Raw genomic sequence first — 6,806 nt, forward strand, 5'->3', positions numbered from 1 at the left:
CACCCTTCGAGATGCTTTGTAGGAGACAGTGTCGGACACCAATATGTTGGGGAGAGGTTGGTCAACGAGTCATGGTAAGTACTGATGTTGTGATCAAAACTATCGAACTTATCCAACAAGTACGAGAAAGACTACAAACTATATAGATTCAGAAAAAGAGTTTTGTAGATCAACGAAGGTTGAATCTTGTGTTTTTAGTCAGAGACCTCGTACTACTTCAGGTTTCACTATGGAAGGGTGTCATCCGGTTCGGGAAGAGGACATGTTAGGCCCTAGGTATATCAGACCCTTTTGAGTTATTGCTCGGGTAGACAAGGTTGTGTATCGTTTGGATCTACTGGAAGAACTTAGTCAGATTCACAACACCTTCCTTGTCTCCTAATTAAGGTAGTGCATTACAGATGAATCCGGAATCATACCTTTGGCGGGTTTTGGTATATACAAACGTATGAAGCACATGGAGAAGCCAATGTATATCCTAGATAAAAAGACAAAAACCTTACATAACAAGTTTATCAGTCTGAAGGTGTAGTGGCAACACCAAAAAGGATCATAATGGACTTGGGAACCTGAAGAAGAGATGAGAAGCAACTACCCAAAATAATCACCATAAACATTTAGAAAACATCACTATGATTTTCCTGATATATATATATATATATATATATATATATATATATATATATATATATATATATATATATATATATATATATCTTAAATACAAATTCAAATGAAGAAGTTATGCTTCTTCGAGGTTTCGTGGTTAAACCGAAACAACTCTGTGTATTGTAAAAAGCAATTTGATATAGGTTTCTTATTAGCCTAAGCAATCTAAACAAGAGTCGTAAAATCATTAAACTAAGAGCATGCATATAAAGAACGTCCAAACTAACTTATTACATGGATGTTATGATTTTTAGAAGTTCCGTTATAGTAGTGCACGACACAGAAACTGAAATCAGGACCGGTCGATTGTTAGCCGAAACAATCTAAACGAGAGTTGAAGATCTTGTATATAGAATTCCATCAATATAAAGAAAACGAAGAACGTATCTCTCATATTTCTCTCAAAATTCGACTTCTAGAGCTACTTTCGGGGTTATGAGGAATCCTCATTAGCGATGTATTGCGGCGTAGTAGCGCCCAACAAATAGCAGCACATGGTATTGAAGTCATACCAGCGTAAACCCTAGTTTTTGCTAGAATTTAAGCTACGCTTACTAGACTTTTAAGTGTAACATATATTTGTATACATAAACGTTATTATGAATGTGCAAATGTAACACCACGTTATTTCAGGTATATTTATATTTATATTCAAAGTCATATTTAAAAGCTTATGTGCAAAAAGAGGCCCTTCGATACTCATTGATGAGTATTCGATTGTATTTCATGGGAAACCAAGCAAACAGTTCATCATCTCTCTTGATGTCGAATGAAGAGATCTTTGCTCGGGATCTGTTATCAACAGTGTTCAGCGCATTCATAGCGTTAGATCAGGCCACCTAGTCAGTATGGTTATAGTAACTCATATAAAAGATATTAAGAATACGTTAGTGTATTATTAACTAAACCTAAGTACATTTTCAAAATACTAGTTTACAAGATACAGTTTACAGTATTACATTATTGTTTACAATAACAGTTGATGAAATCAGACACACTCTCAGATACAAGTTTACAAAAGGATTACAAATACAGAACATTGGTTTACAAATAGAACAGTTTTATGTAACTAAAACTACTTTTCATATACAGCAGAAAATATAGGATTTTCTTGAACAGTTTACATATTCAAGAAACAGAAAACATTCTTTCAAACATAAATACTTATGCACTCACTCAACTTTATGTTGATACTCTCTTTTCAAATTACTTGTATTCTCAGGGAACCAGTAGACAGGTACTCCCCGAGCTTTTGAGAAGATGGAGCTACTTATGTCTTGTCTTCTTCTTTTGTCTAAATATTTGGTTTCAGTATACTATGATGAAACACATGTAAATACTTATACTTTTTAAATACAGTGGTTGTTTGTACTCTGATTACTATAATGCGTGTGTTGTGATACTACAAATGAAGTCCTCCACCCCCGGACGTTTCCACCGTCTGGTTTGGGGGTGTGACAGATTGGTATCAGAGCATTGTTTATAGTGAACTCAGTATACCAATCCATAAAAGATATACAAACTATAAATACATTTGGGGCTGAGAGCTCTGACTACAAGTATACTTCTAAAAATGTAAGTATTTTTACAAGAATTATACTAACACTCATACCTACAAGTACAATATCACAGTCATAAGAACTTAAAAGTATTTGGATGTTGGACATTACAGTCAAACCTGGACAGTTACGTAATCATATCTGGGATTAATATAGCCTGATCAACTATATTGATTTGAGATATGACTAACATGTGTTTGGGAGTGATAGTGGTGTTGCGACTTGTCCAAAACTTACCAAGTGTACATATTCAGAAGAACTCTAGAACAGAACAGAAAGATTAAAATACTATAGAGGTATTTTAGGCACTATATACTAATAACAAACATGTGAAAACAATAGAACAATTGATGGTAGAACTATAAATATTAAGGGTATATCACAGTTATATATAATTAAAAGTTATATAGACTTAGAATAAGTGATCTAGCTTCATCTCCTGTTCCTTGTTTGGTTGTGGATTTAGAGCCGGGTCATTTAATCAAAGATCGAATATACCCAAGTTATATATAATTAGTATACACTTTATAGTTATAGTACTACCTAGAACAAGTCATACAGAATACATTAGTTGTTAACTGTAAGTCTTTCTCGTAGAAACTTGTGTCCTTAATCTATCATTACTAACTATATTCTATATCTCTTATCCCTATTCTCGCTTAGATAACAATGGCTGAATTTCACTTACCTGGAGACCCGTACTTCCCCGGTCAAGGACAAGATGCAGAGCCAGAAGAAAATCACGAAATTCCCTTAGATGATGACTTTTGCAGAAAATTTTCATGAAGACAATGATTTCGAATCAGAAGCCTATAATCCACCTCCAGTTGCCCAAAATCCTAACCCTCGTTCGGCTTTTGAAGGCCCGACGCATATGTGGGCGGAAAGCATGGAAACATGGAGTCAAGAGCAGGGTCAACCTATGCCATACAACAGAGACAGAAGCTTCTACAACCTGAGCGAAGGAGGCTCAGCAGACAGAGTTCTGCCAATTCTGGTCCGCAGGGTTGCTTGAAATGAAATACAGGGTAGGACAACCATCAACCAAATCATGGACGTTGATGCCAATGCAAGAGTTAATACAGTCCGCATTCGTCGTCTTGAAGATGCTCGTGACAGAGTAATGCGAGACAATGAAGCCTTACTGCAAGAGTTAGCTGTAACTCGAGCTGAAGTCATAGAGCTCCGAACACGTCTGACAGTAAATGAATGACATATGCTTGTTGTGGAGCGTCAACTGGCTGAGTTTAGGTTTCGTCCAAGTGATACCCGTCGCCAGTAGGAGATGCTCTACCCATTCTCTGATCACTCTTTTGGTTATAGTTTAAGTCTACAGATAGGTTCTAGCGTTATTTTTCATGTTTTTCAGTAAGACCGCGAAAACTTTATTTTCGGTAGGTCAGTATGATGTCGATGTTTTTCCCAGAATTTGGTATATTGTAGACCTGTTTAGGGTCAAGTTTTCCAGACTTTATGTATTCAACATGCCAATTTAATCGACATGCATTTTCATACTCTTTGAAAAATAACCATTCAATTTCATATCATTCTGTTAAAAGTTGTACTTGTCGTAGACTTCTATTTCCAATTCATTACAAGATTCATGTTGAACTATATGTTTTAGTTCAGAGATATCAAAATTCATATTCACTCTTGATATCTTACCATCTTTGTATCTTTTAACTTTTATAGAGAAAGATGCCTTCTCGTAGAAATCCAAGACGTAACACTGTTAATGAAGCACCGACGCCACCTCCGCCACCACCTCCTCAGTTCGACGCTGCTATTTTCCAAGCGGCGGTCACGGAGGCTATAGCGGCTACCATGTCTCTTATCAATACTCCTGATACTAGTGGGTCGGGAGCTGGTGCACATCCTTCTAACCATGGCGAGAGTCATGGACATTCACGAGAGTGCACTTATAAAGATTTTTCGAATGCCAAACCTAGGACATTTAATGGGACTGGAGGAGTTATGGCATTAAGACAGTGGATAGAAAAGACATAATCAATTTTCAAAACTGTTTAAAACTAGTGCAACTCGAGTCTTATCTTTTGCGAGGTCCCGTCATTCAAAGGGACCCTTGTGCTGCGTATAATTGTCTTTTGTAGTATACCTAGTTCGAAGCAATAGTCTTGTAGTAAATCTATAGTACTCTAACTCTGTTAAAAGTTGCACTGTTATGTTTTGTCTGTTACGCCTTTAGGATCTAATCTAATGCCTTTATATTTTTCGAGTAGTCCGATACTATCAGATAACTTGAGTCATTTCGACCCTCAAAATTCCAGTTTCGTGCGTAAATCTTTTTTTTCTCCGAAATCGTCTCTCTAGCGAAACCGTCATTTCAGAACTCCGAAGTACTCATGCGTAGAGTACCTCATGTTTCTTATCCTTTCCGAAGAAACCTCAGCAAACCTCCCCAGAGTACCACTCGTACAGTACGTCAAGTTCAATCCAAAGACATGTACGGTTGATCTATCGCTGAAGAATGTATACACAGGGGTGGTATATAATCAAGGTTCTACATGTTTAGAACTGATGATTCCACTTTAACTTCTTTTCCTTGTTTGGATGTGAGCTTAAAGAAGAATCATTTATTCGACTACCTTTTGAATCTTAATTATATATACGACTCGTATACACGAGACTGTGATTGATGAACCATGTATGATTTCTAATATGAACTTCAGGACGGAGACTGGCCAAGACTACGAGTAATCGCATCGTCATGCGAACAAACTTAGAACCCAGTACGACTCCCGTAACCAGATCGCCCTACAGTCTAACACCCACCGAGCTGCAAGAACTGTCAGGTCAAACCTAACGAACTACTCATCAATGGAATTGAAAGACCAAGCTCCTCACCATGGAGAGCTCCGGTCTTGTTCTTCAAGAAGAAAGACGAATTGTTTCGTAGGTCCATCGACTTCAGAGACCTCGACAAGATCTCCAGTAGAAATCATTACTATCTGCCTCTCATAGATGAATTGGCCGACCAACCGCAAGGAAAGATGTACCCTTAAGAAATGGACCTGAGATCCGAATATCACCAGTTGCGAGTATTAGAGAAGGATGTCCTGAGGAAACTCTTCCAAACTCGATGCGGACGCTACGAGTCTGTAGTGATACCCTTCGGATAGGACCAATACGCCCGTAGTATTCATGAACTTAATGAATAGGGTACGCCATTCTTACTTGGATCAGTTCGTCATTGTCCTTGTAAATGACTTACTTATCTACTCTCGTAGTAAGAAGGAAATCATAAAGAACATCTACAACAAACCATGGAAACAATACGACCAGAGAAGCTTTACGCGAAGTTCTCTAAATACGAGTTTTGCAATTGAAGAGTCGAATTTCTAAGGCACACTATTAGTAATGTGGGAATTCTTGAGGACCCTTCAAATAATCAAAACCGTTGTGAATTTGTCAGCACCGAAGACGCCGACGAGAATTCGCCAAATTCTAGGTCTCGCTAACCTACTGTCGTAGTTCATTTAGAACTCCTCGCAAATTACGGAACCTCTTACGACTTTGACCCAGAAGGGAGCGGCCCTTGACTGGGAAGAGAAGCAAGAGGAAGAAACCTTTGGAATTCCAAGTGAGAGACCAAATTCTTTTGGAAGTCTCACCCTGGGAAGGCTTAATACGCTTCGGAAAGCGTGGAAAGCTAAATCCAAGATAGTTAGGACCTCCGAGATTCTTGCCAGAATCGGCCCTGTAACTCACAAATTCAACCTACTCGCGAACTCAGTAACGTACATTTTACCCTCCACATCTCGAACTTGAAAAAGTACCTTTCCGTCAGGACTCTTGTAATCCCACTCGCCGAGATCGAGTCCAACGAGAGCCTCACCTTCGTAAAAGAACCGTAGTGACCATAGACCGAGAGATCAGGCGAACGAATCAGAGCCGCTTCCCATTAGTGAAGGTTCACTGGAATGCCAACCGAGGACCTGAATTCACTTGGGAGCGCGAGAATGAATCGATTAGAAAGTATCCCCACTTCTTGACTCGATTATTCTTACCTACTTCCTTACCTAAACTCTAATTTCGGGACGAAATTCCCTCTAACGGGGGGATGATCTGACAACCCGAAATTTTCTATCTTGTACAGTCAAACACTTCATTGGAAGTCAAACTCATTCCTGCTAACTTTTAGCACAATCTGGAACCTCTTTGAATGTTCTAAGCCTTGTACACTTAAGGGATGAGTGTCGGGGTTTATCTGCTGGATCTATAGTACAAAGAACGAGCCTGAAACACCTTGACCTGGAGTTCACAGCCACCACATGGGAGTTTACGGCCGTAAACTCCATGTGGGCCGTAAACTCCACTTTATATGATCAAGTGAAGACCATTTGTTCATTTCTTTCTTTCCTTTGGTTGATTTCCTCCCAAATCCTCTCAACTATCATCCCGATCTTCGTCCCCGATCCTCAAAACTAGTAAGTATTCATCCTTGATTAGTTGATACACCTCTTAATCTAGCTTTATACATTGATTTCATCTATGAAAATCATGTTTTCATAGATCTTCAAGTTTCACCAAGAACACCGAGAACGCACACTAGTGTTC

Source organism: Lactuca virosa, chromosome 7 (genome assembly GCF_052849685.1).
Source record: "Lactuca virosa cultivar CGN04683 chromosome 7, Lactuca_virosa_CGN04683_v6, whole genome shotgun sequence".
In the NCBI taxonomy this organism is placed as follows: Eukaryota; Viridiplantae; Streptophyta; class Magnoliopsida; order Asterales; family Asteraceae; genus Lactuca; species Lactuca virosa.